General features: G+C 40.8%; 1 protein-coding gene across 1 annotated transcript in view; it reads left to right on the forward strand.

Moving 5' to 3' along the window:
* The first annotated feature begins 18,583 nt into the window (after positions 1 to 18,583).
* Positions 18,584 to 19,202, forward strand: part of LOC135497201 (arginine-glutamic acid dipeptide repeats protein-like) — a 93,860-nt gene continuing 93,241 nt past the window's right edge. The window contains exon 1 of the mRNA XM_064786946.1: positions 18,584 to 18,661. The gene's annotated coding sequence lies outside the window, so the exon portion shown is untranslated. The remainder of the gene's footprint in view (positions 18,662 to 19,202) is intronic.

Below are 19,202 nucleotides of genomic sequence, written 5' to 3' on the forward strand. Positions count from 1 at the left end.
TGGAGGTTGAAACACTTTCAGCATTGTTTGCATCCAGATTCAGACAACCACAAATAAATTTTATACAAGAAAACCAAGACTGTTTTCCTTTGTTGTCTAGATCCTTACTAACTTGTAAGGCACTGGTTAAAATAGACTGGTACAATAGATCATGCTGCTTAATTGGTCAAATACAATGCTACCGGACTATGACTCCAGGGGGACTATATCCGCTGTCACACCGGTCGAGAAATTCTGGTCTGGTTAGGTCTCGTTAGGGAGTTTTTCCCAAATGTCCGCGATGATGACGTGCCCCATTAACCAGAACAGGACGTAACATCTATTTTAAAATGCGTTTTTAAAGTGATTGTATGAGGACAACCCATTTTTGTCGTATATCACTGGAAATGCCCGATTCCCCTGATTCTGCAGGATGTTAAATCGGGCATTTTATTTCTTTAAATAAATCATAAGCGTCGCATTTGCTCCTAGCTCTATTCACGATATTCTGATAGTAATGTACATTTGTATTTGTGTTTCGTGCTTTATGTGCAAAGATTGTGTTTTGGCCAATAAATTTCGTTTCATTTCATTTCATTTCCATCCCAAATGGCAATATTGCCAATTGGGCCGGACAATCACGAAAACCCCCAAATATTATACATTTCTTCCTGAATGATTCTTAGAGTGACCATTCTCCCATGAAAGACAATTGCTTACGCTACACAAAAATCAAAAAAAAAATCGAGGGTCAACCACTGAACTTTGTGAATATGAAATTTTTTTATTGGCTAAAAATTAATCTTCATATGTCTCCAAAAAGAATCTTGTGAGGACTAAGCATAAAACACATATCAAAAATTACATATCCGAGATTCACCGGAGTAAAATCTGAATTTAATATTAGCATGGTGAAATCAGAATTGTGACAGCTGCCGTAATCAGTTTAGTTTTGACATGGTCTCTACAGAGAGGTATACACGAGATCTCTTTTCGTAAGGAATAGCTGGGACAAAAATGTGTAGGCCTACTTAGAAAACATTTTCATGATTCATGGACCTTCCCAACTCAAATGTCCTACGGATTCATACCGTATATGTTGTATATCTGCTAGGGAGGACTGTGATGTGTTCTTTAGAAAAGACTTTTGCCAAGCAAAGTGGTTATTTCCTCGACCGAGTCGGGGACACAAGTTCAATAATGACGTTCCCTCCACGACAATTTTCATCCAATCAAATTGATCCAGCCCTCATTATCATCATCATCATCATCATCATCATCATTGCAGGTAACCTCGAACCTATCCGCCGCACAGCGAAGGGTCGAAGAGGCCTCGTTGATTTACCCAAAGCGAACCGTGCGTACAGTAGTACATGCACTGTCAATACCGAGAACGCTTGTATTCTTTGGCTCGAGGTTGCCCATCTTGAAACACGTGACCGGATACCGGAAGCCGACGCCCTCTTATCTAGTTCATGACGAGTGAAATGCCGTCAAGTACCAGTCTCTGTAATGAGTGTGAAAGGGTCGATTGAGAATTAGGCCACAGCAGCCACAGGGCCACCACGCGGGTCCTAATGGTATTAAGATCAAGAGTTGAAGGCTTGAATAGCTCCTGGGTGAGTTTACAGTAGGGGTTTACACGTAGGATGGGTCCCACTGGTGCTGCCACATTAAAGGTTCAGACAGCTCCTTGGTGAGTTAACAGTAGGGGCCAGCCGATACAAATGATATTTCCAACAGGTGCTGCCATCTTAAGGTTCGGACAAGACAGTTCAAGCAGGTGCTGCCATTTGAGGTCGGACAGCGCCTGAGTGAGTTTACAGTAAGGAGGACTGTACCTTTCAAAACATAGAAAACATCAATGAGGTACTTCCTTATTTATTACATTAAACATTTTATATATCATTATTTACATTAAACATTTTATATATCATTATTAACATCATACATTTTACATTTTATAAACAATATTTGATTGGGAAAAAATGGGTGAGAAAAAGTAATGTCTCCTCTTGGCTCCCCCAAGGAGGCCAATCAACAACAACAACAACAACAACAACAACAACAACAACATCAATATATATACAACAGGATGCCGCAGCCTTTATCAACGCCGTCGTTACTCGATCGTTACTATACATGTACTCTGCAGCCGCAGGTTACATGGTCAGGATGATATTCAGTACGTTTGGCTGAAAACATGGATGTAAGAACCAACTTGAACCGGACAAATGCAACCGAAAAGACGCACCTTGTGCCTAAAAGAGCCCAAGAAAAAGCCCTGAACATAATGAAAAAGAAGCCGTCTTCCAGCCTAACAGCCAAGCCAAGATGAACAGCCAGCCACCCAACCCTAACTCCCTTTTTATTTTTTATTTTTTACTTATTTTTAGGAAGGGGAGGTGGAGCAATACAATGCACGTCCATAGGCGATCGCCACACCTCTCAGCTGCTCTGCAAAGACAACCAAATACAAATTTGCCAATTTTTAGGGCAAAAATGGAAATAAGAATTGATTAAACAAGAACATTTGTCCGGAGCAACATAAACCGTAGCAAAAACTTACTAACACTAATATATAGTATTATGGCTATAACCACAAACAAGGCAAATAGCCCAAATGCTAAAAACATATTACTGAAGAAACTTGGTTGTGACTACGACGGCTGCTGCGAAAAAACTGGCGCCACTGCACCGCCCACCAGCACTGATCACGCGCTGCACGCGCCTCCAAGGCAACCGCCCCGCGGAAACAACTATTTCCCGCTCCAGGCTGTGCCACGGGAAACATCACTGCCTTTGCTCAGCCTTTTTATCACAGTTGAATGTTTCAAACCTTTCAAGCCCTGTGCCCAATTAGAGCTGCTATTACCATTAAACCATGCATTATGCTCATTGAGCCTCTGAATTTTAAAATCTGATAACAAACTTTTCCCAATTAAAGCAAACAACTGAGTCGCAGCAAGTTTAAAACCAGTGATAAGCTTGTATTTTTTTAACTTGGCCATGGTTACCCAAAGTGTGTCATCTTCCTGGAGTGGAGATAAAGACCAGTGAGTGCCTAACCTTAGCTACGTTGCACCTACACCTACTACACTCACTAGTCTCAATCATATCACTAACAGCTACACTAGAAGTGGCTACGGATGACGGCACTAACTGCCAGTCATGAAATAAACTAATGCTGTGGTACTGCTATCAAAACCCTGTAACCCACCTCTAATCTAGCTATAAAGGGGGACTATAGGCAGGAGCAGCAGGGTCAAATTGGCCATCTTCGGGTGACTAATATGCACAGTAAGGACACTGGGTCATGTAAGATTCAGCACTAAATATATTCATTGTATAAGCGAGAATAGTTTTGTGAACGGTGAGATGGGAGAGACCCCTATTGGCGACATTGTGTAACTTTATCTTGTCTGCTTAGCAGCTGCCTATAATGTCCCTTTAACAAATTGTTTGCACTGCACTGCATTACATTACATTTGCCTAAAACAAGAGCATCGAGGGGATTGTCCTGCTCTGTATCAACATGAACGTTGTAGTAAGCATGGAGAGTTCTTTTATCAGGTTTGTTCCTGACAGTATTCCATGTATCTCTGATATGAAGCTGTAGCTGCAAATAGAAAACCCTGGACACTTTCAAAACCCGTTTAGACAATCTCTGGAAAGATAAACGTTCATATTTTTACTAAAAGTGAGACGACTCTCCCACCATACTTTGTTTTTTCCTTGTTTTTAAAAAGCTCCTGGTATTTTTGTGTTTTTCTGGGTAGGCACCATATTTTGATATACGAACAATAATAGAGAATGGCCAGTTGGATTAGGACTCTCAGTATAAAAGACAAGGAATGAGGATATCTTAAAGAATTTAAATGGAAAATAGACTGTATTGCACGGATCTTGCACAAACTTTATCAGTTGAAGAATGAAGTGATTTTCCTCCTTGGTGGTTTTTTTAGCGTATCCTGATCAAGGCAAGAGTTTTCGAGACGATCTTTGATGGGTTCTCCTTTGAAGTTCTACGGAATGGGGATCTCAGTGATTCAGATGTGATCCTAGGCTTGTTGAACCTTCAAAATATTAGAATAAGAATGACGCATTGAATTTGGAATAAAATCTTAAGCAAGACTTTTCAAAAGTCGCTGGAAATCTCTCTCCTCTTGATCTTTACATTGTTGTTGGAATCTTTTTTTGATGTTCTTGAATATATTGGATGGTTCAGCAAAAATGTATCTTACACAAATCACATAATCTCAGTCATTGCTGTAAACTTCAATCTATGGCAATAAATTGCAGACTATCTGCGCCATTTGGTGGACAAGGAATGTGGATATCTCAAAGAATTGACTCTGACAAATGCAAAGAGATGGAAAATAGACTGTATTGCACTTATGTTTTACAAGCCTTATAAGTTGAAGACCCAAAAGGGTTATAAAACTTCCACTATGGTGATGATGAAGATTATCTTTGATGGGTTCTCCTTTGAAGTTCTACGGAATGGGGATCTCAGTGATTCAGATGTGATTCTAGGTTTGTTGAACCTTTAAAATATTAGAATAAAAATAACGCGTCCTATCTGAAATACAATTTTAAGCAAGACTTTTCGAAACTCACTGTTGGAATCCTTTTTTGATGTTCTTGAATATATTGGATGGTTCAACAAAATTTATCTTACTCAAATCACAAAATCTCAGTCACTGCTGAAAATTTAGCATACAATGACATACAAATTGTAACAATGACCTACTGGTAGCCAGATTTATGTTAAAAATCGGCAAAAAGTGAACTTGCATGCTATTTTTAAGCGATGCATCATTTTCACTTTACAAACTAACATCTACATCCTAAGCCTACCACTTTCCCTCGAAACTAGACTGCCTGAGCCATTTTCCTGACCTCATTTAGCATTGTCTGGGATCGAGACTCCTACCTTCTCGTTTTTTGCTCATGGCAGGCAATTCCTGGTAATCCATCCTTTGATTGAAGGAGCTGTCTAAAATGATAGAAGCATACAATAATATACAAATTCTAACAATGACCTACTGGTAGCCAGATTTATGTTAAAAATCGGCAAAAAGTGAACTTGCATGCTGTGATTAAGCGATGCATCATTTTCACTTTAGAAACTAACATCTATATCCTAAGCTTACCACCTTCCCTCGAAACTAGACTGCCTGAGCCATTTCCTGACCTCAAACATTGTCTGGGATCGAGACTCCTACCTTCTCATTTTTTGCTCTTGGCAGGCAATTCCTGGTAATCCATCCTTCAATTCAAGAAGTTGCCTAAAACGATAGAAGCATACAATAATATACAAATTCTAACAATGACCTACTTTTAGCATGATTGTGAATATGCATGCTATGTTAAAGCAGTGCATCTTTTTCTCTTTACAAACTAACATCTAACCTTACCTTACCTTACCTCGAAGCTGGATCGAGAATAGGGCCTACTACCTTGCTGTTCTCCCATGTGTCCTTAGTTGGGGTTGACGGTCATCCTTGGGTTGAAGAAGTAGATGTGATGAGAAATCTAGCTCTGCACTCGGGGATCTTCGTGTTGGGGGCCAAAAAGTGAAAAGCAGAATTGCACATTGACTGATTAAATTTTTTAAGAAGATTTCAATTGAAGAATGCTATAGCTAATTGTATATTCCTGCTGGGCAAAAGCAAAACCGCTTCGAAAGTTAGCACACTAAAGTTTCAAACCTTATCCTGCAAGCAGATTGCCTGCTTCATATTCAGGCAAACTCCAAGATCGAGACCCTGCCATGCATTTTCCCTCTCGTGGATCGCGTAGCTAACGTAATGTTCTTCCTCAGGTGAAGTTGCTACTGAATTCTTTTGCGGACAGGAAGATGCACTCGTATTTTAAACCAAATGATTGTTAGCTTATCAGAGAAAGGCAAAATGCTATAATAAATACTGGTAGCATTTATGACTGAGGAATTTCGCTATTGAAATGCCTTAAATATATTGCAGTGAAGACGTTTCACTACAAGTTTTCTTTCTGATGAAGAGAAATTTTGATGTGTTCTGTCGTTTCTTTAAAGTCTTTAATTTTGATAAAAAACTATTTCATCATATGATACGATCAGGATTATATTCTTTAATGTGCCAGGATGGGGTGGGCTGGGATTAATGCACGGTGAATGCAATTTTAGTGCATTGGAGGGAAGGAGAGTAAAGTGATGGGTGGTGCAGTTATAGTGCTGAAGGATTGAAGGATAAAGGATATATTCCTGACGATATCAACAATGAAACAGTTACCAAAAACATGCTCTATCATCATTGTTCAACTTATCCGTCATCACAATCAATTTCATCCCACCACAACATTAAAATCGTTATCCATTTAATCCACCCGACAAGGCCTACCGGCCCACTCACCACGATCACTTTCGCCACTCATAAACTGTCTCGCCCTATACAGGGCTATGCTTAGACGCTCTGCTTTCTACTTCTTCGTTTTTTTTGTCATTCATGCACCAATGCACCACACTTCATCCAGGCACGCGCCTGAAGCGAACCGTTTTAACCCCTTCTCAATCCAGTCCTACATCACCCTCCAACAAATATCGTTTTCGTTCATCTCTTCGAAACGCAACATCAAGGCACTATCCTTAAAACTAAATGGGAAATTGAGCACAAACAGGTGTAACACATCCCCTGACACCATGCCCTCGTACATTCTGTATATATTACTCCTAGCTTCGTTAGCTTTCTCCGTACATTGCATTCTACTCGCCATCACTTCTCCATCGGAACATGCTGGGACTAGCGTCACGACAATCCCAACCACACACTTCAACTTTTCAAATCTAATCCTCTTATCAGGAGACGTGGAATTAAATCCCGGGCCAAACTTTTCTCTATCAACATCAACAGCCTACGCAACAAAATTGACAACCTCTACGCGGAACTTCCACCTGACATCGACATATTATGCATATCCGAAACCAGACTAGACAACTCCATCACAGACCAGGATATCCTAGTACCAAGCTTCCATGACGTATTCCGAAAGGATCTGACCATTGCAAGTGGTGGAGTCTGCCTCCAGCTTTCCGACACCCTCATCGGCGAACGCCTAGATCACCTCGAAGAACCAGAACTGGAACTGCTATGGGTCAAGGTGACCCACCAAACGGGCCACCTGATCATCGGTGTGGGCTACAGAAATCCGGCACTCCCCGTCGCCTACTGGGACAAACTTTATGCTAACGTTTCAAACGTCGTCGGCTTGTTTGGTCAGCAAAAGGTTATGCTCGTTGGAGACTTCAACCAAAACCTACTGAAAGACAACCCAGGTCACCTATCACTCCTCATAGACTCCCTCAACATGTTCCAACTCGTCAATGCTCCGACCCACTTCACTTCTCACAACCAATCCCTAATTGATCCAATAATTGTAGGTCAGCCCGACTTCTTCTCCGATGTAAACGTCCTCCCTCAGGGCATCAGCGACCATTGTCCCGTGGTAGTCGACATACTCCAAACCAACCCCAAAGCAGCATTCAAGCGCCCGATCTGGCAGTTCAGCAAGGCAAACTGGAATGACCTCAAACAAGAAATGTCAAGCGTGGATTGGGACAACCTTCTACACACGGCCAACCTCAATGTAGCGGTAGAAGTCTTCACCACCACCCTACTTGAGAAAAGTAAAAGATTCATCCCCTTCCAGCGGATCAAATTCTCTTCAAGCGATAAGAACTGGATAACCGCCGAGATCAAAATAGAAATCAACAAAAGAAACAAGCTCTTTGGAAAAGCAAAGAAATCCGGTTCTAACATCGATTATGATATTTTCAAAAAACAACGAAACCACGTTATCTCACTGATCAAGAAGGCAAAGGATTCCCACCTTTCGTCGATAACGGACAAATTGAAAAATGGAAGAAAGGATAAAGACTGGTGGAAACTCGCCAAAAGCATCTGCGGTCAAAGCAAAAACAACACAACTCCTTCACTAAATGTCAATGGTTTATCCGTAGACGACCCTACAACCAAGGCCAACATCCTCAACGCTCACTTTGCCAAAATCTGCAACGTAGACGAGACCAACATACCCGCCCAAGGAGAACTCCCAAACCTCACCAACAACGAGCTCAACGACATCATAATCACAGAGCAGGATATCGCCGATCAAATCGCCATCATGGACACTAACAAGGCCATCGGCCCAGACGGCATCAACCCTCGCATAGTTCATTCATTGACGCTCCAATTGACCAAACCGCTCCACATCCTTTTCAACAGATCCCTGAATGAAAACATATTCCCAGAAACATGGAAAAAAGCAAACATTACCCCCATATTCAAGAAAGGTGACAGGCATGATAAATCCAACTACAGACCCGTTTCCCTCCTCAGTGTCATAGGAAAACTTTTCGAAAAAATTGTCCACAGAAATGTCTACAACCATCTCCGTTTGCTCATCTCGAAGAACCAATCTGGATTCCTGGCTAACCACTCTGCAGTTACCCAACTCCTTGAAATAAACCATCAATTACTAATGGACCTCGACGAACAGAAGGAAGTTTTCTCACTATTCTGTGACATTTCCAAAGCTTTTGACAAGACTTCTCATAAAGGCATCGCATCGAAACTTTACCAGTTTGGCATCAGAGGAAACCTGCTATCATGGTTCAAGAGCTACCTCCAAGACAGGCAACAACGGGTTGTAATCAACGGAAAATCCTCAGAGTGGCTTCGAGTCAACGCTGGCGTCCCCCAAGGATCTATCCTAGGCCCACTGATGTTCCTGGTCTACATAAACGACGTCACAGAGGAAACCAACGGCAGAACGAGACTGTTTGCCGACGACACTTCAAACGCATTCGCATCACGAAACCTCATAGCATGCACGCCCGAAATCCAGCAGGATATAAACAAACTTTACGCATGGGCAATGAAATGGGCCATCACCTACAACGCAACAAAAACGCTGTATCTGATTACGAGCAGGCGGAGACAACCCTCTGTTATCCACTGTCATCTCAACAACGTCGCAATTGATCAAGCCAAGTCACACAAGCACCTCGGATTAACTTTCAACGACAAAGGAACCTGGGAAGACCATATCCAGTCAATCGTTACGACCGCAAACCGCAGACTTGGCATACTACAAAACATCAAATACAAAACGGATAAACAAACTTTACTAACGCTCTACAAGACATTTGTCAGAAGCAAGCTCGAATACGCAGACGTAGTATGGGACGGACTCCCCCAGAACTTAGCAGCAAAACTGGAAAAAACTCAAATCAATGCAATGCGATGTATAACAGGATTAACAATCAGCTCTCACCACCGCGACCTTTACAGAGAATCTGGCCTTCTACCACTCGAAAAGCGCAGGAAATTCCATCGCCTCGTAATGTTCTACAAAATTTTTAACGGACTTGCACCAACCTACCTCAAAGACCTCATCCCAGAACTAACCGTCGATAGTCACCACCATAACACACGTTTAGCTACAAACAACAATATAACACCTTTCCTTTGCCGCACAAATAGCCTCTACTCAAGCTTCTTCCCTTCTACAATCCGTGACTGGAATGCTCTCGACCTTTCTATACGTGCGAAACCAACTCTAAACTCTTACAAATATTCCCTAACCAAACTGCCAGAATTCTCTATCAAACCAATCCCCTCCTGGCTAGACATCGGCCCTCGCCCACTTAACATCATTCTCACACGTATGCGAAACAACTGCAGCGGACTAACATCTGACCTATACCTAAACCACGTTTCGGCAACCCCCACTTGCCTCATGTGCCCAATGCATGTTCCAGAAACCTCTTCACACTTTCTTCTCGACTGTCCTAAGTACGAAAACCAACGCAACTCCCTAATCGCCAATACCCTTCAAATAACACACATCCATAATGCAACTCTAAACTCAAACATCCTTCTCAACGGCCATCCATCTTTCTCCAACCTCGAAAATGCTCTCCTTATCAAATCAACCCTAAAATTCATTTCATCCACAAATCGTTTTCCAATCTAACTCAAAGAAAAATATCTGACCCCCCCTCTTTTCCGTTTCCGCCAACCCCAAACTCGTATGATCATTTCTAACTCTTGCACCCCCGCCCCCCTGCACTTTCCAAACTATCTATCCTTTTTTTTTCTCTTTTTTGCGAAATTCACTACATATCAACTTCACATGTTTCTCAATTATATATTCTGTATATCTCTTCAAATTATCTTTAAAAAACTTATGTCACTATTCGTATCTTCATAAACTTATGTAACTATTTGCATATATTTTTATTTTGCAGTAGTTTAAGCCTTCGGCTTTTAACTGTAAAATGCATGTACAATATAAACCGAATAAACTCTTTGTAAAAAAAAAAAAAAATGAAACAGTTGAAAAGATATAAGTGTGTACGAGTGTGTACGAGTCAAGATCCGAGCAGACCTGAAAAGAAGGCGTGAGGGGGTCAATTAAGGTGCCGAATATGCAGAGTAAGGGCACTGGGTCATGTTTGATTCGGCACTAAATATATTCCTAAACTTTCGTGTAAAAAATAAACTTTCTGTGATTTTGAACATAGCCATGAAAATACAGTATTGGAATGTGAATAGCATGAGTTGCAGGCGGAAAGTGAATGGGGTTATACCTTTCATCCTGAACTCAGGTTTTTGCCATACATGTACTCCTACCTCGTAGACAAATATCGAGACACAGAGTATGTTTTTAAACAACATGATTTCGTCAGGATGTGGCATGGTGTACAGGCACCCATGTGCTGAAATATTTCCTCTAAATCAAAACGGCCAAGGCACATTGTGCTCACCGTATAAATACTTGGTGGTTAGGAATTCATCCTGGTTAAGAAACATGCTACATGTTTAGTATATAGGTCAAAGGAAAGTCGGTATGACATGTGACGAATCGTTGCTTGGAGTACCTACCATAAAAATATCATCGAAAACAAGTAACTGAATATCATTGAAAATAAGTCACTAATAAGCGTGATATTGCACTTTGTACCTTTTTTATTTTTTCCCCCTGGTGACCAAGTCGAGAATCGGATCGGACCAAAATTCCGTGTCAGAGGTTATCTGATTTAGGGAGTATTGTGTACTTAATTTCAAGTTCATAGCTTCAGCGGTTAAGAAACGGGCCATAGTAACCCTCAAACGGCCAATTTACGCAATTTGACCTTGAAAATTAGGTCAAATCAAAAACCTGTATGATATGTGATATATCCTTGCTAGGAGTACCTAGAGAAACATTTTACGAAAACGAGTAGCATACAAGCGATATATCACACTTTTTAGGTTTTAACTTTTGGTCCCCTGGTGGCCAAGTCGAAAATCAGATCGGACCGAAATTTGGTGTCAGAGGTTATCTGATTTAGGGTGTAATGTGTAACAAATTTCAAGTCCATAGCTTCAGCAGTTAAGAAACGTGCCATAGTTACCCTCAAATGGCCAATATAGGCCACGCAATTTGACCTCTGCAACCTTTATTAAAAATTAGGTCAAATCAAAAACCCGTGTGATATGTGATGTATCTTTACGAGGAGTACCTGCCATAAATATTTTAGCATTAACGAGTCGTTTATAAGTGAGATAGCACACTTTTTAGGTTTTAACTTTTGGCGCCCAGGCTGGTGGCCAAGTCAAGAATCAGATCGGACCGAAAGTCAGATTCAGAGGTCACCTGACCAGGCGGAATACGTGTATAAAGTTTCAAGTTCGGTTAAGAAACGTCCCACTGTTTTTGAAACAGGATACTAACGACGACGGACACTGCGGTGTTGTACACACTCCCCTACGGTGAGCCAAAAACCAAGATGGCGCAGACTTTCGAACATGGCTCGGTCACGTCGGTGTACACTTCGATGCGTCATCAATATTGATTTCGATGTTTGAATAAAATCAGACGCTTCAGAACATGATATTAGGGCCTAAACAATCAAGAGAGACTAAAAAAGGCAGATAAACAGTATAATATATGAACATCGAACTTACATGAGATGTGCTTCATCAAATTTCACCTGTCCCACATGAGAAATCGGGAGCGAATGAGCACAACGCACTTCAAAATTCGCAGTGACGTTGCTGAGACATGCGCAAACGGTTAATGATGACAGAGACATGCGCAAATTGTCTAAGAAGGGGTTGATCAAACTCCCGGATCAAACGTTCCAAAGTTGTTGGCCTCTACTTCGAAGTGCCACTTTAGCCCAGAGCACAGCGCGTAGGACCGACAGGTATTGTCCCCAACTGTGTCGTGGGTTCGAATCCTCTTAAGAGTGATTTTTGTAATACTTTTTTTAGGCTCCGGTCAGTTATGTTTTTCAGTATTTTGATTCATGGCTATGATGATGAAAAAACCTTGGTGGTGAAGATTGTTCATTCAATGTGATCATATATATCTAATACGTTTAATTTTCAAAAGCTTGAAAGCAATTGAAAACCACTATCAATCATTTGTTCCAGAGATGCGGTATATAGCCTATATTATCATGTTCACTTCCAATTGGTTGAGATGAAAATTGCGTATGATTTGCAATACGTATTCAGTTATGAGCTGACGAACCGAACGAAAACAAAATGCCAAGAATATTGAACTCTTTCCCAAACATACCCCTCCCGCGCGTATATGCTCTCCGGCTTAACCAGGACCAACCATTGAGATATCGCTGATAAAGACAGTAGGTCTTTTCTCTAGTCAAAATCAACCAGAGTTCCCTGGGAGATAGGTCTTTCTAGCCATTCACCATTGGTCTCATCTATCAGAGGTGCTTTTTCAGTTAAAGGTACATGTCTGGATTAGACTCCAATGCAGTCCATTTCGTCATCCTGATCGTTCTCAGGGCGAAAAATATGCATCCGGTGAGATTTATCGCTATTACGGACCACTTTGATGATCGCCGCTCAGGCGGTTCCCATCTGCGATCGGAAGTGCCCCAGCAGCGATCAGAAGTGCCCCACTCTCTCCGGACCCTGATCGCACCATCCGTGAGTTATATGAAAAAAATATTTGGATAAAAAGGATGTATTTTGGCATAAAGAAGACAATACAATGCATGCAAGATATGAAAAAGTAAACATTAAAAGGTATATTTGCTCTCGGAGAGTTTTTCCCAAATGTACGCGATGATAACGTGCTCCATTAAACAGGACGTAACATCTATTATAAAATGCGTTTCCAAAGTGAATGCATGAGGACAACCTATTTGTGTCGTATATCACTGGAAACGCCCGATTCCCCTGATTCTGCAGGATGTTAAATCGGGCATTTTATTTCTTTGAATAAATCATAAGCGTCGCATTTGCTCCTAGCTCTGTTCACCACCCCAGCAAATACAAATGGCAATATTGCAAATTGGGCCGGACAATCACGGAAAACCCCAAATATTATACATTTCTTCCTGAATAATTCTTACAGTGACCATTCTCTCATAAAAGACAGTTTCTAATACGCTACACAAAAAAAAAAAAAAAAAACGAGGGTCAACCATTGAACTTTTGAGATATGTTGAATTTTGCACAAATAAGCGAAAAACGCACCAACTGGCACTGGACGGCATTTCAACACGGGGCCGACGCACATTCCAAGTTCAGTGTACACATACGTCGGCATCAACAGTAAAACGCGTAGTTTCTTGTTAGCCGCCTGTTGAGTAGCGCTCTAGGTAACTCCAGAAAACATGTCTTTGCCAAAACAACTGCTAAATCAACACTGGCAAACTGTGAGAACCAAGAAATCAATGATTTTTTAGAAACTACGGTTAGGGCTTGGCCGCGCATGAATACTAAAAAACTCCCTAATGAGACCTCTAACGAAAGTACAATCTTGGGGAAGGTGTAAAACTGTTGATGAAATTGCTGATGAAAATGTTGATGGGGGGGGGGGGGCGTCCTCTAACTTTGATGGCTTGACATTTGTTTGTTTTTTAAATGTTTTTCAATCAAATTGTGCTGTCTTATACTTCTGACAGTGATTCATATTTGACCTGTGTGCTTCCTTTGTGCCTCCATTTCTCATAATCTGGGTCATAATGTTACCTCTTTTTGCACTCAACAACTGAAGACCTACAAATGAAATTCCTAGACAAATTTGTCAATAATGACCTTCCGGGCTACTTCATGCATAACACTGTCAAAACAAATGACCAAGTACATCCTCACAATACTAGAAACGGGCAGAAATTGATAACTCCACGATGCAGACTTAATTTTAGCCAAAAAAGACCACTTTATAGTATTGTCGCTATCTTCAATTCCCTCCCTTCCTTGGTCTCGGACAAAATTCACACTCACAGTCTTCATGGCTTCAGTACCTATTAAAAAAATTATTTATTGGGATTATACAGTTCTCGCATTGTAATTCCACACTGTTATGTATGTGCTCATTCCTGATTTTTAATATCAAAAACATTACAATTCGAGTAAATTTGAAACTAACCATTTTGTATATCTAGCTGTTCCATGCAGGTTCTTACCCAGAGGTACTTTTTGTGTTTGTTTGTCCTTTCTCTTAAATCTATTTTATTTCAGCAGGGGCACAGCCGTAAGCGATCTAATTGTTGATCTTGGCTGTGTCCCTGGCCGTTATTTCCACTGTTAAAAATCTCATTATACATGTACTTTAATTATTATGTAGGATAAATAAATTACAAAATTACAAAATTACAAATTACTGTAAATCTGACAGATTGCTCTGAACAGATGGTGAAGACAAATTTGACGCAGGAACCATTGAAGCACAATCAGAAGATGAAATCGACATACTACCAGGAACAAATCGGGAAGACGAACTAGGCCCACGATCACTCGAAACACAATCAGAAGATGAAATTGACACATTACTCTGAACAGATGGTGAAGACGAACTAGACACTCGATCACTCGAAACACAATCAGAAGATGAAATCGACACATACACATGATCTGTGACGGGTCCATGTATGAGCAGAAAAACGTGTGTGGGCTGTGACAACCTTCTTATTGTGCTTCATCTCGGTCATCTCGGCTATTTTTTCGCTATATGGTCTGGAATTTGCAGGAGCATAATTGACACTCGCGCAACTACGCCCAACCTCGCGTGGCAGATGGAAGGTATGTTACATATTAAGGCCAAACTGGGGATTGAGACCAGCTTCAAATGGCACAGATTCTAGGCTCATAAAATCGCCAAAGATCCCTCTGCACATGGAAACTAAAACAAGGGCGTCAAAGTAAAAAGTATTTGGAACAGGTTGGCCCATTCATGAACATGGAAACGGCCTGTGTCTTAAGAATTACATTTCTCGGGGGAGGGGGGGGGGACAAAAAGAACCCCGTCCCCACTGTGTAGTGCCACCTTACAACGCCTCTTGAACTAGTAAGTTGCCACCATCTAGAATTGCAGTACCGCGGATGAAGATCAGGAATGAATCTTTCTTATTGCTGTGAGGCTATCGCATCACCTCAAAGCCCGCGATGCTCTACGCTGCGTTTGTAGTTCTCCGTACAATCATCTTAAATCCACTAGTAAGTGTCAAATGTTAGTTATAAAGATTATATTTTGTTATCTATTAATAAAATAAAACGTTTTATAAGAAAAACTGGCACCTACTCGGCCTGAATAAGATTTACAGTCTGAACTTATGATGTAGGATTGTCAAAACCCTGAATCTCAGGATGCTGACATCCACGATGGCGACAATTATTCAATTCCAGTGTCTGAATTTTTTTATTTCGGCACTGGGGCGAGTTTGACGAAAGTAAACTTTATACCGGCATGAGAAGATCCTCAATCGACCCAGTCAGTCGTAGCTCGATCCAGCAGTCACCCGCCAATCGGCTTTGTTCACTGCCCAACAGATGAGACTCTTGAGCCGAACTTGTATGGCGGCAATCTGTAATCAATGTAGAGTCCCTGGGCGTCATCCTAATTCTGTCTGGCTAGGGTAAGGAACGAGGTCGGTCCACTGCGTCCGGAGTGTGAATCAATGACGCTGACATTCACTAAAAACATAATGTATATTTTGATAGCTCATTGTGTCCTCACCAACTGAATTTGATCAATACCGCATACTGGCCGGAGGAGATGACACAACTAATACCCGTGACACAACTTATCCCTACACTCCGGACGCAGTGAACCGGCCTCGTTACCCAAATAGGATGGCGCAATGGGCTGCCCAGGGAGTCCACTTACCGCTACCCGGAACAAACACCCCTCTGAAAAATGGAATCGCCCACATCGTGGGGAAGGTGTAAACTGTTGATAAAATTGCTGATGAAAATGTTGATGGGCATTCTCTAGTTTTGGTGGCTTGACATTTGTTTGTCTTTTAATATTTTTCAATCAAATTGCGCTGTGTTATACCTAAGAGTCATCTTGTGAGGTGATAAGAAGGAAAATAGAAAATACTTATATGAATGGGGGATTTTGATCACAGAGTGGAGGCCATTTTTTAGGTTTTCGAGACGCGCCGATCAGCTTTTAGATTCTGTTGATGGGTCCTGGTACTTACAGATTATCAGCGTATTTGTTTCAAATTTGATATTTCTGACAAGTCCAAGTATTATTCTTTCACAAAATAATTTTTTATTTGAATGACAATGAAAGTATCATCGAGTTTTAAGCCAAAATAGTTGGGCCTCTCTCACCCATTTTGTTGATCCAAGATGGTGGATCTTCTGTCAAAGTGAGATCAGAGTCCACATCAAAATGCATTTTAATATGAAAATGTGAAATGACAGTCATTAAATTCCGCTTAAAATGAAACTTTTATTCATATTCATTCTCACAGTGATTCATTTGATCTGTGTGCTTCCTTAGATTTTTCATAATCTGGGTCATAATAGTACCTCTTTTTGCACTCAACAACTGAAGATCTACTGTAAATCTGTTAGGAGCTGAACTCATTTTGCAGGTGATTGTCGCATCAGAATATTTCATCTCAGAGCTGATAGGTAAGCCCACCACTCCTGGAAAGTCAGTACTCAAGAAACACCCAAGTCCAAGAAAAGAATAAGATTTGCTAATGAGGAAACCCGAGGTAAAGATTGTGTGCTCAAGAAATATTTTGAAATCGACACACTACTAGGAAAAGATGGTGAAGACAAAATTGACACAGGAACACTGGAAGCACAATCAGAAGATGAAATCGACACACTACTAGGAACAATTAATCGGGAAGACGAACTAGACACACGAACACTCGAAACACAAGCATGAGTAAAAACTGACAAAAGGAGAGGCGGAGTATATTGAAAACCACTGGTAATGTCAGGATGGGACAAGGGGCTAGGTTATTTTCCCCAAAAATCAAAGTGTTCATTCGTGATTTGGTTCCTTGTAAAATAATTGTCATAATATCAGTATGACAATAATGACTTGTGCTGTCCCTGGCCTGACCAGTATGGGTCCTGACAGATTTACAGTAGTCCTTCAGTTGTTGAGTGCAAAAAGAGGTACTATTATGACCCAGATTATGAAAAATCTAAGGAAGCACACAGGTCAAATGAATCACTGTCAGAATGAATATGAATAAAAGTTTCATCTTAAGCGGAATTTAATGATGTTCATTTCACATTTTCATATTAAAATGTATTTTAATGTGGACTCTGATCTCACTTTGACAGAAGATCCACCATCTTGGATCAACAAATTGGGTGAGAGAGGCCCAACTAGTTTGACCTTAAACTCGATGATACTTTCATTGTCATTCAAATAAATGTTATTTTTTGAAAAAAGATGAGTTAGACTTGTCAGAAATATCAAATTTTGAAAAATACGCTGATAATCTGTAAGTACTAGGACCCATCAACAGAATCTAAAAGCCGATCGGTGCGTCTCGAAAACCTAAATGGCCTCCACTCTTTGATCAAAATTACCCATTCATATGAAATATTTTCTATTTTCCTTTTTATCACCTCACTAAATGAATCTTAAGTATAACATAGCGCAATTTGATTGAAAAACATTAAAAAACAAACAAATGTCAAGCCATCAAATTTAGAGAATGCCCATCAACATTTTCATCAGCAGTTTTATCAACAGTTTACACCTTCCCAACGAAAGTAAACATAATTTATACCGGCATGAGAAGATCCTCAATAGACCCTGCCGTAGCTCGATCCAGCGGTCACCCGCCAATCGGTCTGTGTCAATGTTCATTGCCCCACAGATGAGACTGTTGAGCAGTAAGGATAGCGACAATTTGTAATCAATGTAGAGTCCCTGGGCGTCAACCGAATTGGGTCTGGTTAGGGTCCCGGTAACGAACAAGGTCGGTCCACTGCGTCCGGAGTGTAAATCAATGACGCTGACATTCACTAAAAACATAATGTATATTTTTGATAAAATGCTAGCTCATTGTGTCCTCACCAACTGAATTTGATCAATTACATAGGCCTACTGGCCATGTTTCGCTCCGTTTTAGGAGGAGATGACACAACTAATACCCGTGACGCAACTTATTCCTAAACTCCGAATGCTGTGAACCGGCCTCGTTACCCAATTAGGATGGCGCAATATGCTGCTCAGGGAGTCTCCCAACCGCTACCCGGAACAAACACCCCTCTGAAAAATGGAATCGCCCACAGCTGAGTATGTCAATGCAATGCATGGTGTACCATGTGGCTTTGCTACACAATGGACAAGAGAATTTGCCAACTTTTTTTCTGAATACGGGTGTCAAATGAATAATTCTTGAGGGGTGAGGAATGATTTTGTGTTCTTTTCCAATTTTCTTGCATCTGATGCCGTAAATCATTTAAGAACTCCACACAGAATGGAGGAAATTTTACCATAGCGATGTGTTCAATCCTTCCACGGAGCTGACGAGAGACGATACATTGTTGTCATATACTATAGAATGGGTAAAAAAATATGTAATTCGCGAAATGTGTATTCATTTAAATTACATTGATTATGTTTAATTTAATTGCGCTGCTTCCTTCTAAGTGTTATTTATTTATTTTTTCTGATGCAGATTTGTTATTCATTAGAGACCGTTCTTATTTTCTTATATGTTTGGCCCTCCGCCAAATCGCAGCGTTCCTGTTCCGAGGGAGCTGCCCTTGCCCGCACTGTGGAGCTGAAACTGGTAGAATGTTTCTGCTAGTCTCTGCATCCCATAGGCACACAAAAATTACAATGCCGCCCTGTCTACAGAAATCATCATGACTGTCAGTGGAGTTCAACCTTAATTTAACACTTTCACTTCCAGCGTGTTGATATATATTGCGTCAATCGTA

The sequence above is a fragment of the Lineus longissimus genome, chromosome 12 (assembly GCF_910592395.1).
Source record: "Lineus longissimus chromosome 12, tnLinLong1.2, whole genome shotgun sequence".
Taxonomy (NCBI): domain Eukaryota; kingdom Metazoa; phylum Nemertea; class Pilidiophora; order Heteronemertea; family Lineidae; genus Lineus; species Lineus longissimus.